General features: G+C 35.8%; 1 long non-coding RNA gene across 1 annotated transcript; it reads left to right on the plus strand.

Moving 5' to 3' along the window:
• Positions 1 to 3,561: 3,561 nt before the first annotated feature.
• LOC134816048 (uncharacterized) lies at positions 3,562 to 4,095 on the plus strand. Its single transcript, XR_010160344.1, has 2 exons — positions 3,562 to 3,740; positions 3,864 to 4,095. It is a non-coding gene; the product is annotated as an uncharacterized LOC134816048 (long non-coding RNA).
• Positions 4,096 to 14,676: the final 10,581 nt, after the last annotated feature.

Here is a 14,676-nt window from a genome sequence, read left to right on the forward strand (position 1 = left end):
TAGTTTGATTTTTTAAAAAGGTTTCCATAAAGCTAGAAATCACTGATGTTTTAAGCATGGACTATTTCATGCACGAAAACCCATTTGATGAAGATGATATGTGATATTAGACACTGATCATGTACAAATATTTTAACATTTTTACTGCTTAATGACTGCTTTTCTTACTTACTGTATAAAAAATGGATTAAAAAATCATTTGCTGAAATTTAAAAAAAGTCAAAAATTGAAAAAAATTCGGATTTTTGATGGTTTTGAATGCCTTCGACCGTTCATATTAATGTCCGTTCATAATTGTGTCCGTTCATGTAATGTCCGTCCAAATAAGGTCCGATAAGGTATCTATTGCACCAAAATGAGAAAGATTTTAAAGCAAAGTATTTGCCTTTTGAAGATGGGCAGAAAAGAATAGTACACTACAAATAAACAAATTACTAGAACAGAATGAGGATGGGTTTATCATCTCTAAAGTGTACTGGTGCAATACAGTACTAAGTGTATGATCCCCCCAACAGTTCAGGGCTCTAAAACCGTAGCAGAAACATATCACTACGGCCCTAAGAAGACTCTCAAGATGTTCTATGATAATACCGCATTATTTATTGGGGAAATCAGAAGAGTCTGTGCGAGAGCCTGACTTGGAGCCTGCTATAAAAGTTGCTGGATCTTATTGTGAAGCAAAATGCGAACCAAAAACTCTGGAAAGTAATGCTTTTTTCAAGGACAAAAGCTACTAGAACAGCTTCATATGAGAGAGGAAAATGGTTGGAAATAAAGAATGTTAGATCATTTAATGTTAACAACTTGTGGGGTTCACTGAAAAAAGCCACTACAGGTAACTTTTGTCATTTGATGCAGTGGGTGGTTCTTTATATCTATAATTTGTTTATTAATAGGGCCTTATCTCAGGAAGAACTCAGAATAAAGAAAAGAATAAAGAAAAGTGTAATAATCATTGATTATTGATGATTGATTAATGTAATTGATGTAATTAATCATTTATTATTGATGATTGATTAATGTAATCGATGTAATTAATCATTTCTATATTTAGGGGTTTACAACTTAAGAACACATCGTTTCACTGGTCTTCTGATATATTACTATGGCGACGAGAGCAAGAGAACCTTGGTGTGGCAATGCAGATTACCTGGATAGCTGGATAGAACAGTTAGAGGAATCTTTCATCCTAGAAGATATTACAGATGACAGAAAGAAAGTAGCCTCATTACTCAGCTATATTTGAAGCTATGGTTATAATATACATATCATAACTATCCTATGTCAGAGAAGCAATTATCGGTGATGCGTTATCTGCTTAGTTTCAAAATACCATGTATTTCTCCTTGCGTATATGTCTAAGCGGTCGCGGTCCCGTTTCAAATAAACTACCGATACTTGACAGTAACCTATATCCGTAACCTAAATGCAGCAGCTTAACTTCACGGTTATTTCAGATCAGTTTATGGTAACAGCAAAAGAACACAGTCCTTGTATCTGGAATATGTTGTACGACGTATGCGCAATCAGAACAAAAGCGACTGAGCCTAAACAGATAAGAGATCGGGAGAGGTTGAGCGAGACCTATACTGCAGTTCTCCTCACTACCATATTATTCTTTAAACAAGGCACATTGTCTGTCAGAAACGTTTATGTAAGTAACTTATTTTAAATCGCCCAAATATTTTAATGTGGGACTTTTTATAAATTTAAACAAGTTTTTATTAACTGCTAGTTTAACCGGTGCCTACGGCCACTATTGCAGAATTTTTCATCCCAGAAGTATTACAGATGACAAGCTATATTGGAAGGTATGGTTACGAGATGCTTAAGAAGAAAAAGATAATAAGAAAAAGTGATAAGAATTGAAGAATGAAAAGAATGAATACAATTATTAATGAATATTTTATTTTTCTTAACTACATTTTTCTTTATATAAGCACTGTATTAATCAAACATAATATGATGATAATAAAATAAATAAGATTATACATAAGTCTGCAGAATGCTTTCTTGTTCGACTTGTTCGATAAGAATTGTTATCATGGAGGTAAGGACTGACAGAAATATAATAGCCCCCCCCCCTTTATGTAGCCCCCCGGCCCCCGACCCCCTTTATGTAGCCCCCGGCCCCCGACCCCCTTTATGTAGCCCCGCAGCCCCCCTTTATGTAGCCCCCCGGCCCCCTTTATGTAGCCCCCAGCCCCTGACCCCCTTTATGTAGCCCCCAGCCCCCGACCCCCTTTATGTAGCCCCCCCAGCCCCCCCCCTTTATGTAGCTCCCCGGCCCCCTGACCCCCTTTATGTAGCCCCCAGCCCCGACCCCTTTTATATAGCCCCCCGGCCCCGACCCCCTTTATGTAGCCCCCCGGTCCCTGACCCCCTTTATGTAGCCCCCCGGCCCCGACCCCCTTTATGTAGCCCCCGGCCCCCGACCCCCTTTATGTAGCCCCCGACCCCCTTTATGTAGCCCCCCGGCCCCCGACCCCCTTTATGTAGCCCCCCGGACCCCGATACATCATGCAGATCAGCAGATCAGCAGATGTAGAAGTCATCACTGACACAACACTTGAGAGGCAGTGGGTAGCATTTCAAAGTCTTCCTCAATATGCCACACCTACCAGACTACTACAATTTTTGGGAAGCGTGTCATATGGACGATGTTCTTAATCAAGAGGCCTATCTTGTTTTTGCATTAAACACCATTGTTAACACCGAGTGTGGTAGCAATGCAACAGCAGAACATCTGGGTCACATGACTAACATTGTCACTAGCGCAAACCGCCAGCCTCTCTCTGCCTCCAATGAAATGGTAATTTGTTATCTTCTCCCAAGCCTTCCGGACATAATGATGCTCCACACCAAAATAGGATGCCTTTGGAAAAAGGTGGGCGGGAAGGATCCTTGTGGAAGCACTGCCACACAAAAGTTTAAAAAGAGTGGTAAACTTCTGAAGAATCCCGCCCTACCTAAAAAGAAGAACAGTGTAGCAAATTGTAAAGGAGAATCAGAACTCTCCTAGTTCACTTTTAATATCCAGTGTCACGTCCTTATGTAGAAGAAGAGCAGTTTTTCGGAACTCGATAGAGTACCAGTTGGTGAAGATCAACAACAGGAGAGAAGTTGAGCTAAGATTCAACACAGCAATCCGCAAGATTTAACTTGCTACTCAAAAGTTGAAGTGTTTTATTTTTACTTTCCTTCGTGTGCTAAAAAAGATAAAGGATCAACAAAAATAAAGGAAAAAGAGGAAAAAGAGGAAAATGTAATAGTGAGTAGAGTGTTAGATAATTGTATTTGTACTTGTAGTAAGTTTAGACCTTACTTCTAACCATGATTATATGCACTACCGAAGTAAGCAGTCTATTCTACCTAATACTTGCCTGAAACCCTCCAACCTTTTGCCTACCCCCAACAGTTCTATCACCATTTAACACCACAACCCAGATCCCCGAAATAGCGATCCACTACGATCCAGGTAGCGTACTCTAGTGCGACACAATATCCAACATAGTTGGTTCGTGCGCACTTAACGTACTTTTAAAACATAACGCACTTAACGTACGAAAAAACGTGAAACGCACTTTTACCTACACTCGCTGGGCCATTTGCGTGTAAAGCACTTGCTGTCGATTATTAACCAATCTTTCTATAAGCAAGTAAATACAGATGTAAATACGAAGACAACAGCAATCGGCTAGGACCTACCAACAACAACGAGAGTGTCCGACTTGAAGCCGGTAAGTGTTTGTGTGTTAGTTGTTGTTTTTCCCGTATTACATTGTGATCTGTTTTACTTTGTGATTGTGTATACTTCCTGAGAGGATGTTCCTTACAGTGTTTTAAGTGCCTTATTACCCCAGGTTGTTTTGTGTGGATGCTAGCGTAGCAGTCCAGTGAAGTTAGATTGAGGATATAGTTCTAGAGTGAACAGCTCTGAGAGAGCAGACAAGTATAGTAAAGAGTGGACCTGAGTGAGCTCTGAGAGAGCAGTAACCAGCACAGCACAAGTAAGATCAAGAGGGACAGTATAGCTGAGAGAGCTATTACTAGTAAAGAGTGGATCAAGGAACTTTCCCCAAATCACAAGTTAAATTGTTAGTAGATAATATTTATTGAATTGATTTGGATATTGAACACAGATCACTCAGCGTAATAATCATAACACTCATATCACTGATCAACCGAGAACATCTGAGAGTTATAACTAGAGAGTTATCTAACCTTGTTATAAATCTGTTTTATTACAACCTTTTATCCCAGAGAGTTTGACTTGGTATTATTGATAACAATTCTCCCTGTTTAGCGTTAATAACACTTGCGACAGCAAAAAGAGATTGTACTGGAAGTTCCTTACTTGAAAAGAAACTATAAAATGTAAGAGAAATAAATGTAATTTATTCGCTATGTAATCTTTAAGAACGTTATTCATGTGTTTTAATTGTTTGTCTCTACAGTCTACAGAAAATGCTGGTGAATTCAACGGTAAACGTACTTAAACGCACTTTTAACGCAAGAAATAATAATACGTATTTTCCCCGAAAAATTGACGCACGAACCAACTATGATATCCAATACTCACCCTAATTGTAACCAAGAAGGAGACTTTATTTGACGAATGTGATCACATGGCTTCTGTTCGTTACAACCACTCAAAATAACACTGCTGCAACCGAATGTCGATGGGATAGAAGTTGAGGATAAGCAGGGTTGAGATACCACTACTACATCGGGGCAAGGATAGAAGTTGAGGATAAGCAGGGTTGAGATACCACTACTACATCGAGATAATATCAATTTTATAATAAACTACGATTTTTTGGGACATTTGAATTGAGGACGAAGAAGATCTGTTAAAAATGGTTACCAAGTGGGAACACTGTCACCAAGAAGCCTGGGGGCTGAAATTCTGAGAAATTAAGCATGTGGCTCTAACAGTTTTAAGCCTGAAATACTGCAGCTATATGTGGTAATATGTCTGCCTCACTTCCTTCTTTTTTTACTTGTTTTACCTTAGATCTTAGAAAATGGCTCCAAGACGCGCAAGAGCACCTGGAGGAAGAGCACCCGCTGGAAGAATGCCTGGTATTGCTCCAACAATACTGCATGTGGATGTATAATAACAGACCGATTAAGTGAGTAAATTTTAAAACTTGTTCTCTCTTCTAAATTTCATCTTCTTTTCTGCCTTTGAAAAGGTAACATAAAAGGGACGTACTCTTAGCCACTACTCAATACTCATTTAGGTTAGTTGGTCAAGTGTGTTAACTGTAGACTCAAACATATCACATTTCAGGGAGAACAATTGTGTATTGCCACCTGTGTTTCCCTACAGTGGAGAGACGTTTCGGAGCCCAACCCGACAGTAGAGCAACGATACAAGGTTATCAAAACCAGTACACCCATTATATTTAAATTATATTTAATTTTAATTGATAAATTTCAGAACTGATGAAGATGTAGACCATCGAAAATATTTTTGTGTGATTAACTGCTTGTTTCATTTGTTGAGCTCGCTAGAGGAGGAAAAACAGAATTTTCACCTATCAACATTATCTATATCAAGTTCGATTTTCCAATTTATTCAGTATTTAACTTCATGCTTACAGCTACAAGAGTCCTCCGTAACAGCCAGACACAGTTGGGCTTGCCTGCGCTAGAGCTCATACACGGTTGCAAGACTAGATGGAGCAGTTACTACGACATGTTGAAGCGTCTCCTCAAGGTAAATACTACATATTAGATAATATATTATTGCCATATTTGATGCATTTTTGTTAGTGTCTTATCCATTTTTCCATGCTTGTTGCCACAATATATAATATATGCTCCCTAGTGATTGTCAATTTTTGTTATTTTATACGCTTTTAGTTGTATATAGTTGAATTCCTGTTATGTACAATAAATTTTCAGGTTAAAACAGCATTAATAAGAGCCGAAACTGAGTTAACAGTGACATATACCCGATTGACCTCCAACGATTGGCTGCTGGTTTCAAATGTTGAAGATTATCTTAAACCTTTCTCAGACTTAACTTCAATGGGCTCCTCAGAATGTGCTGTGATTTCCGAGGTAATATCTCAAAAATAAATGATTCCCACTAAGTTAACCTTGTTATACGATTACGATTTACGATATTGTTCTAGGCTAAGCTTAGCTCCAATCTTAGATGTAGACTTTTACATTAAAAAAATCTGAGAAAAATGATGAGTACTCGGTGACCAGATCATACAGACTCATTTCAAGTACAAGATATGAAGTCTACCGTCTTTCAATTCTCATTATTGTTGATATCATCGTTCAAGAATTTCTTTTATATTCAGGTTATACCGTGTACAAAGTTCCTGTGTTTCATGCTTGACAAGCTACCGCGTACATCGGTGTACAGGATGCGTGCTAAGATGATAGCAGAGACTAAGCCGAAACTAGTCGAGACTCTGCGGATCATCCCGAGATACGTTGTATCACTGCTTATGCTCAATGATATCTAAAAAATCTCATAAAGTTATAACCAATCACTAACCTCCTTACATCTCAGTTGTAAACATAGAAAACCCAAACATAGAAACAATTACACCATTAAGCATTATGTAATTGTTTTAATTTAAATATTATCATATCTTCACTATTTGTTTATCTTTAAAAAAATACTGACCTCAGCCTTTTGGTTTTAAAACCCGTAATATCGATAACTTTAGTCAGAATTTCATGGCACTTGTTATATATAATGTATAATTTATCATTATCCTATCTTATATATCGGTATAATATATTGATGATATTTCTATTTATAGGGTCTTCATGACTAGATAAGTAAAGCGTAGGGAGCGTATCACTTCGTACTACTCTAAAAAAAACACAACAGTGGCGACGAGAATAGAGATGCGAGACTACCAATATCCTTTAGGGTCATGTCTAAGGTTTTAAACTCATTTTCTTAAATTATTTCTACCAGTCCCTCAGATAAGGGCCGTAATTGTTTCAATTATGTAATTGTATTATTATTACTAATAATCTTCAATTTATTGTTTATGAATTTCACAGTGATGAATAAGATGGTGAATACTAAAGCAGCTGTCCCTGCATCTTGTACCCTGAAAAGAAAAAGACCAACTGAGGTGAAAAAATCGCCTAAAAGGAAAGGAAATAACACTACCCCCAAAGAAGTAACCAAAGGTTATTAAAATAATATCTTTATAATAATATCTTTAATAAATTTATTTTTAACTTTATTGAGATTACAAAAGTGTAAGCACATTTTTGATTGTGATATAACCAATTCTTTATAAATTGAAGTATGGCTTCAACATTTAAGTTGTTTGCGTATAACTATATTGTAATTTATTTATTATTCAAATTAGGTAACACTCCTAAACATCGAGAGACACCCGAAAGAAAAGTTAAACAGCCTAAAACGAATGGTGAGATTGAAGCTTCTTTAAGTTAACTGAATTATCTGCTCCCCAGTGCAGTTGTTCAATGTCCAATGTCATAAATCATGATTATAACCCAGTTGTTACATTGTTTTAATAATTCAATTAATTATAGGATGTGACAAAAAAGGGCATTCGAGTGACTTTAATAAATACTAGAACGAGAAATCTAATTGACAACACCTGCTTCCTGTACAATGTCAATTTTTAGATTCTACTTATACACCTAACATTATTTACTCCCCCACTTCTAGTAACCTCTGCTGTACGGACAAATCCTACACTGGAACTGAGACACCATGGAGGAAGAGAACTAAAGTCGTATAAGAAGATACTCGGGAGAGCAGGAAGAATTATTAGGGATCTCAGAGTAGAGATAGAATACTACGCGGAGCTGCGGGCAACGAATAACTGGAAAATAATGGATATCCAGCCCAGTCTACTCTTATCAAGACAGCCCAGCATCCCCCACCTCTCAATAGACTTTCTAAAAGGGACTACAGATCCCTGAGATTTTTATTTATTTATTTTTGTATGAATTGAGTTTCTACGCTACACCTTAAACAGAGGAAGGGTCGGAACTGATGGAGTCACAAAGACCTACTGCACTGGGCCTGTGTTGTCAGGCTCGAATGGTGCTTCTATCACTCCAAACTGAGTACGTGAACTTTCACTCCCGCGTTTATTAGTGTCATGGTATGTGTGTCTACAGTGTCTACTTATATAACTATTCGGTACAATAAATAACAAGTAATCCACAGATCTCTTTCAGAATTAAACTGTATGATTTAACACAAGTTTTAAATGGGACGGGAAATATAGGCTATCTAGCAATCGCCTACGCTATGTTCTAGGATTGACCAGGATCAGGATTAGTGCTAGTTGAATCAACCTTTTAAACTAGAGCGTATGCACTGCCAAAAGCATGAACCAGTCCGGAGGGGGATACGTCTGGGTAATAGGTAAAACGAAGTCATTTTCAAATGATTTATTAGGGGGCCCCCCGTAATGCGGTATTTACTTGGGTCGTTTTCGCTGTCCGTATTAACCCCTTTTTCCCGTTGTTTGGCCTCATCCAAAAACCGTTCGATATCTTTCAATAATACATTTTAAACTATTAACAGGATACTCAGGCTTGGTTCAATCTTCAGCTCTTTTAAAAACCCCGCCGGGCCGGTTTAGGGAACCGCTGACACCTTCTGGGCTTTAACTGGGGGGAGCTCCTGGTTTGCCAATCAAAAACAGGGATCGGGCACAACCCCTGTTTACAGTAGAAGGGGAGTACAAGCCTTGCAAACGGGCCCGTGCCGATGAGTTGCGTGGAATGGAAAGACTTTGTGGGGACACTGGGTGTAAAATGATGGACGTTATGTCTGGAGAAGGGGGGGGGTGGGTGTACAGGAAGGTGTGTCAAAGGGTTAGGGTTAGCTTGGCCGAGGTTGAAGGGGCCTCATAGGATTGTAGCCTCAGGTTTTCAGGGTGCTAATTTCATCACTTGTGCAAGATCGTGGGGAAAAACCAGTCAATAACCCAATCAATAAATCACGAGTCGGCGAAAGGAAAACCTTTTTGGGGCGTCAAATTTTACAACGGGGTCGTTTATTGTCGCTTCACTGGGGGGCATAAAAACTTTTCGGATAAATCCTGAGGTTTTTTTAAAACGCCCTCAAATTAACCATTAGAAGGGGGCATCCTCACCCCCCGAAAAAAACTGCCAGGGCCTATGGGTTAAATACGTTCCCATTAATACCCAACCACCATTCGGTTTTGGGTTTACTTTCTTCATTACAATTTTTCAGTCGTTCAACATTATATATTTGGAAAGTTCATATTAATAATCTTTTAAGTTGTCATGTCGGTCTACAGGGCTTCAAATAATGGTAAAAACCCGTTTTTCCTTAATTTTTTTTAAAAAACCGGGCCGGGCCCCCCCCTTTTGTTTTTAAAACGGGGGTTGGGGGTTTTTTTGGGGGGCCCCTTTTAAAAAAAAAAACCCGCCCGTAGGCCCCCCCAAAAGGGGGTTTTTAAGGGGGGAAAAATGGGGGGGTTTTTTGGGGGGGGGTTTTTAAAAGGGAAGGGGGGGAGGGTTAGGGGGTTGGGCCCCCAAAAAAATTTTGGGATTTTTTCAAAACGGAAATTTTAAAAACCCAAAAACCCCAACCCCTTTTTGGGGTCCCAAAAAAACTTTTTTAAAACGGGGGAAAAATTTTTTGGGGGAAAAAATTTTAAAACCCCCCTTTTTTTCCCCCCCCCAAAAACCATAAAAAACCCCCCCGGGAAAAAAACCCCCAAATTTTTTTCAAAAAAAAACCCCCCCCCTTTTTTTTTTTAAAAAACTTTTTAAACCCCATTTTATTTAAAATTTTAAAATTTAAAAATTTTTTTTAAAAATTTTTAAGGGGTTTAAAAATTTTTTTTGTTTTTTAAAAATTTTTTTAAAAAATTTTTTTTTTAATTTTTCAAAAAAAAAAAAATTTTTTTTTAAAATTTTTTAAAAAGAAAAAAAAAAAAAAAGGGGGGGAAAAAAAAAAACCCTGGGGAAAAAGGGGGAAAAAAAAAAAAAACCCTTTTGAAAAAAATTTTAAAAAAAAAATTTTAAAAAAAATTTTTGGAAAAAACCCTTTGTTTTTTTTTTTTTTTTTAAATTTTTTCTTGTTTTTTTTTCCCCCTTTTTTTTTAATTTTTTCCAAAATTTTTTTGGGGGAATTTTTAAAGGTTAAAATTTTTTTGGCCCCCTTTAAAAAAATTTTTAAAAAAAAAATTTTTTTTTCCCCAATTATTTGGGAAAAAAAAATTTTTTTTAAAAGAAAAGGGTTTTAAAATTCCCCCGGGAAAAAGGGAAAAAAAAAAATTTTTTTTTTTTTTTTTTAATGAAAAAATTGGGGAAAAAAAAAGGAACCCCCCAAAACAAGATTGGAAACCCCAAAAAAATTTTTTTTGGGGGGAAAAAAAATTTTTTAAAATCTTGAGCGAAAAAAAAAATTTTTTTAAAACGGGAAAAAAAAAAACCGGGAAAAAAAAAAAATTTTTCCCCCCCTTTTAAAAAAAGAAAAAAAACCCTCAAACAAAAAAAAAAAGGGGGGCCCCCCCCAAAAAACCCAAAAAAATTTTGTTTTAAAAAAAAAAACTTTTTTTTTAAAAATTTTCCCCAAAAAATTTTTTGTTTCCCCCCAAAAGGGCCCCTGTTTTAGTTTTTTTTAAAATTTTTTTTTATAAAGGAATTTTAAAAAATTTTTTTAAAAAAAGGGGTTTTTTTTTAAAAATTTGAAAGCCCCAAATTTTTTTTAAAAGGGGGGAAACCGGGGGAAAAATTGGGGAAAGGGGAATGGGCCAGGGGAAAAGGGGGGGGGAAAAACCCCCAATGGAAAGGGTTTTAAAAGGTTGTTTTTTTTTTAAGGGGGGTTTTTTTTTTTTAAATTTTCGATTTTTTTGGTAAAAATTTTTAGCCCCCAACTTTTTTTCCCCCCCCTTTTTTTTTAAAAAAATTTTTTTGGAAAAAAATTTTTTTTTCCCCATTTTTCCCCCGTTTTTTTTTTAAAAAGGGGGGGGCCCCTTAATTTTGGAAACCCCAAAAAAATTGGAACAGGGGGGGGAAAACCCCCCCCCTTTAGGAAAAATTTTTTAAAAAAAAAGGGGGAAACCCCCTTTTTGGGATTTTTTTAAAAAATTGCGATTTTGGGGGGAAAAAAAAACTTTTTAAAATAAAATTTTTAAAAAGGGAAAAAATTTAAACCCCCCTTTTTTCCCCCAAGGATCCTTACAAAAAAATTAAAAAAATTTTTCCCCCCCCGGGGAAAAAAATTTCTTTTAAAAATTTTTCCCCCTTTGGGGAAAAAAAAGGGGGCCCGTGGGGTTTTTGGGTTTTTTTTTTAAAAAAATTTTAAAAATTTTAAAAAATCCCCTTTTTAAAAAAAACAAAAAATTTATTATTTAAAAAAATTTTAAAAAAAACAAAAATTTTTTTAAAAAAAAAAAAAAAAATTTTTTAAAAAACAAACCCCCCCCAAACTAAAAAAAAACCCCGCCCCTTTACTTTTCCCCCAACCCCCTTCCCCAAAATTAAAAATTTTTCCCCAAGGCCCCCAAAATTTCCAAAAATTTTTTCCCTTTTAAAATTTAAAATTTTAAAAATTTTTTTATAAAATTTTTTTTTTAAAATTTTTAAAATTTTTAAAAAAAAATTTTTTTAAAAAAAGCGTTTTTTTTTAAAAAGGGGCCCCAAATTTGGCAGTTCCCCCCCAAAAAAACCCCCTTAAAAAACCGCCCAAATTTTAAAGGGGTTTTTTTGGGGGGGGGAAAAAAAACCCCGGGGGCCCTTTTCAAAAAAAAAAACTTTGGGCCCAAAAAAATTTGAAAAAAGGAAGGGGGGAAAAAAAAATTTTTAGGGGTTTTGGGGAAAAAAACCCCCCAAAATTTTAAAAAGGGAAATAAATTTTTTTTAATAACATAGCTCCAGATTATTTGTCACAAGAATCCCAAAAGCACGATTTTCTATAATCATGTCACTAAGCTAAGTGAAAGCAAAAGAAACATGCTACTGAATAAGTGGTATTTGGGCAAAATGTCAAAGCAAACAACTAATTCAATATAGTGAAATGATTCTTGTTATATAATTATACTATATGTTTTGATATATTATTAATGTTATTATTGTTTCAGAATGACAATATGACAATATGTCATCAAGATACGATCCTCCAATACATTGGTGGAAGTCAACTCTACCAAATGTACTGAAAGTTGTTAAAAAATATTGTTCTATATTTGCCGAATAATGTTTTTTTATCATGTTATACACAAATTCAAGTTGTTTAGTTACCATAGATAGTTCGTAATTCGTATCATAAGTTTAAAAATGCAAGAATTGATCGCTTTAAATTTGACAGATAACAACCTGATTGTGATAAGGTCGCGGAGAAGTAACAACTCGTTTTAATCCATAGAAAGTTTTAATCCATAGAAAAGCACGTGAAGCACTGCTGAGTGAGAAAATAGACGAACATCATCATTAGAACGAGCTTACGAAGAACAGTTGCAGTAGAGAGGTTAAGAAGAGAGGCTCAAATCTTAGGATTGAACTTCTTCTCTGATGACTTTCCTTCCAAAATCCCATCCTCGTGGCCATTGTGATAATGTCGTGGAGAAGTAACAACTCGTTTTAATCCATAGAAAGGCTACAAAATAAATATGAATGAGTTAGCAAATAATATCTAATAACCATATACATATTAATGAATTCACATTAGCGTAGTTCTGCACCAACCCTGCCAACCACCATTACATCCCTTTCCATTTTATCAATTGTATAATGATTTCCTACCTCGAACTCTTAACTTTCTATCAGATTTGACAACATGGCGTAAATTGACTATTTCAATTCAGATTTACTAATTACTAACATTATAATACTAACTTATGATTTAGAGGTTCATTGTAAATACCCGCAATAATCAGGATGCCGTCAAAGAGCACTGCTGAGTGTGGTGCTTAGGATGGGGCTTCAATGTGACTGTTCAGTTAATGATACTTTTATAATACAATGTTATAACTGTAACAATCAGTTAAAACGCAAACGGAATGACTTTGTAGATGCATTTACAAAGTTGTAATAAATATTTATTATAAGAATTTATACTGTTGAGAACTGTTTATGGCGCTTGGTTGTCAGTGGAAAAGAGTTTGAAATCGAATACATTGTACCACTATCACTAACAGCGTTGCCAGGGAGAAGCAATGAAACTTTACCGCCTGAAAACAATCAGTTTGACGAGATTGATGTTTCTTGCAGTCCACTGATTTTTTTAAATCTTCATGCTCTTGCTAATATCGAAGAAGAAACCTGCATTGAAGGAAAAAATAGGTGAATAGGAACAGGTGAACAAGTCGTATATCTTACCACTTAAAAACTTAAATTGTATGGAATATTCCTGATTGGGAACATGACTTTCAAAGACAGCGCTACGTAGACGGAGAAAGAGAAACGTTGTGCCTAAAATTCACAACGTCTATCTTTTGCACACTGGGCATAACATGTATGCTTACACCTGATGGGTAAAACGACAAGATCAGCATAGAAGCATCCTCCCCAAACAGCAGCCTATGATAACGTTCAAAACACCACCACGTAAGGATTACATATACATCTTTGTCAAAGCTATGAAAGTCAAGACTATTTAAGGTCTTCTTACTGCTTCATAATAATGTTTTTATTATTGTATGATGATTTATAAATCCATGTTGCCTGTAGGGGTCATTTGGCATTTGCAAATAACAATTTTGGTCATAGTCACTTATTACTACAATGAATCGGGGACACAGTAAAGATAGACGACTGATAAGAAAGGACCGTGAAGAAGGACGTGGAGAGAGAAGAAAGACGAAAGATTGCGTAGAGGAGATCGCGAGAATTGGAGCCCTAATGCAATAAGACTTTATAGACTGTTTTAGATTCTAATCTTGATTAAACGTTTTTTTCTACATATAAGTTTTATATTTGCCAGTATTTTTGAGGTTGTTTGTGTAGATTGTCAGATCCGGCGTTAGCAAATAAATACATGTTTTGCTATTTACTCATATTTTTACATATTTACTAATCATACATAATATTGCAAAATATGTGGAGAAATGACGACCGATCTCAATTGAGCCTAACAACACAATCAAACATGACCTCAGATAATCGGTCACAAGAATCCCAAGAGCGTGATACTTTATAATCATGTCACTCGTTAGATCACGTGTTAGTTATAAGTTCAATAATTAAAGTAAAAAATTTAATAAGGACATGTAGTCGTCTGGTCCAAATCAGACGAGACGACATTCATGTTTTAATTTTATTATTCAATTTATTCATTCACTTCAATTAACAATTCAAATAACAGGTGACAGTGGAGCTTGAGAAAACAATAGAGGGCAGGTATAGTTTGATACTATTTATTCGGCTATTAATTTTATTGATTGATTGTGTAATGAATTGGTGCTATATAATAGAACTTTTTTCCTCAAATGTCTTTACCTTACAAGACATATTTATAACGTACGAAATGTGGCGGTTTTCCGAAAATTTCGCCATATTTTCGGACCGCCAAAATTTCGGTCGTCGTAATAGAATCCGTCGCATTATCTTTTAGCTTATTTCAATGACTGTGCCTTCACTGCTTTATTTTGTTTCTAAAAAGTAATATCAAGTAAAATAAATAAATAAATTCTGGCATCTTGGGACAAATTATCACCACACCAATGA

Source organism: Bolinopsis microptera, chromosome 5 (assembly GCF_026151205.1).
Source record: "Bolinopsis microptera isolate Bmic1 chromosome 5, MBARI_Bmic_1.0, whole genome shotgun sequence".
NCBI lineage: Eukaryota > Metazoa > Ctenophora > Tentaculata > Lobata > Bolinopsidae > Bolinopsis > Bolinopsis microptera.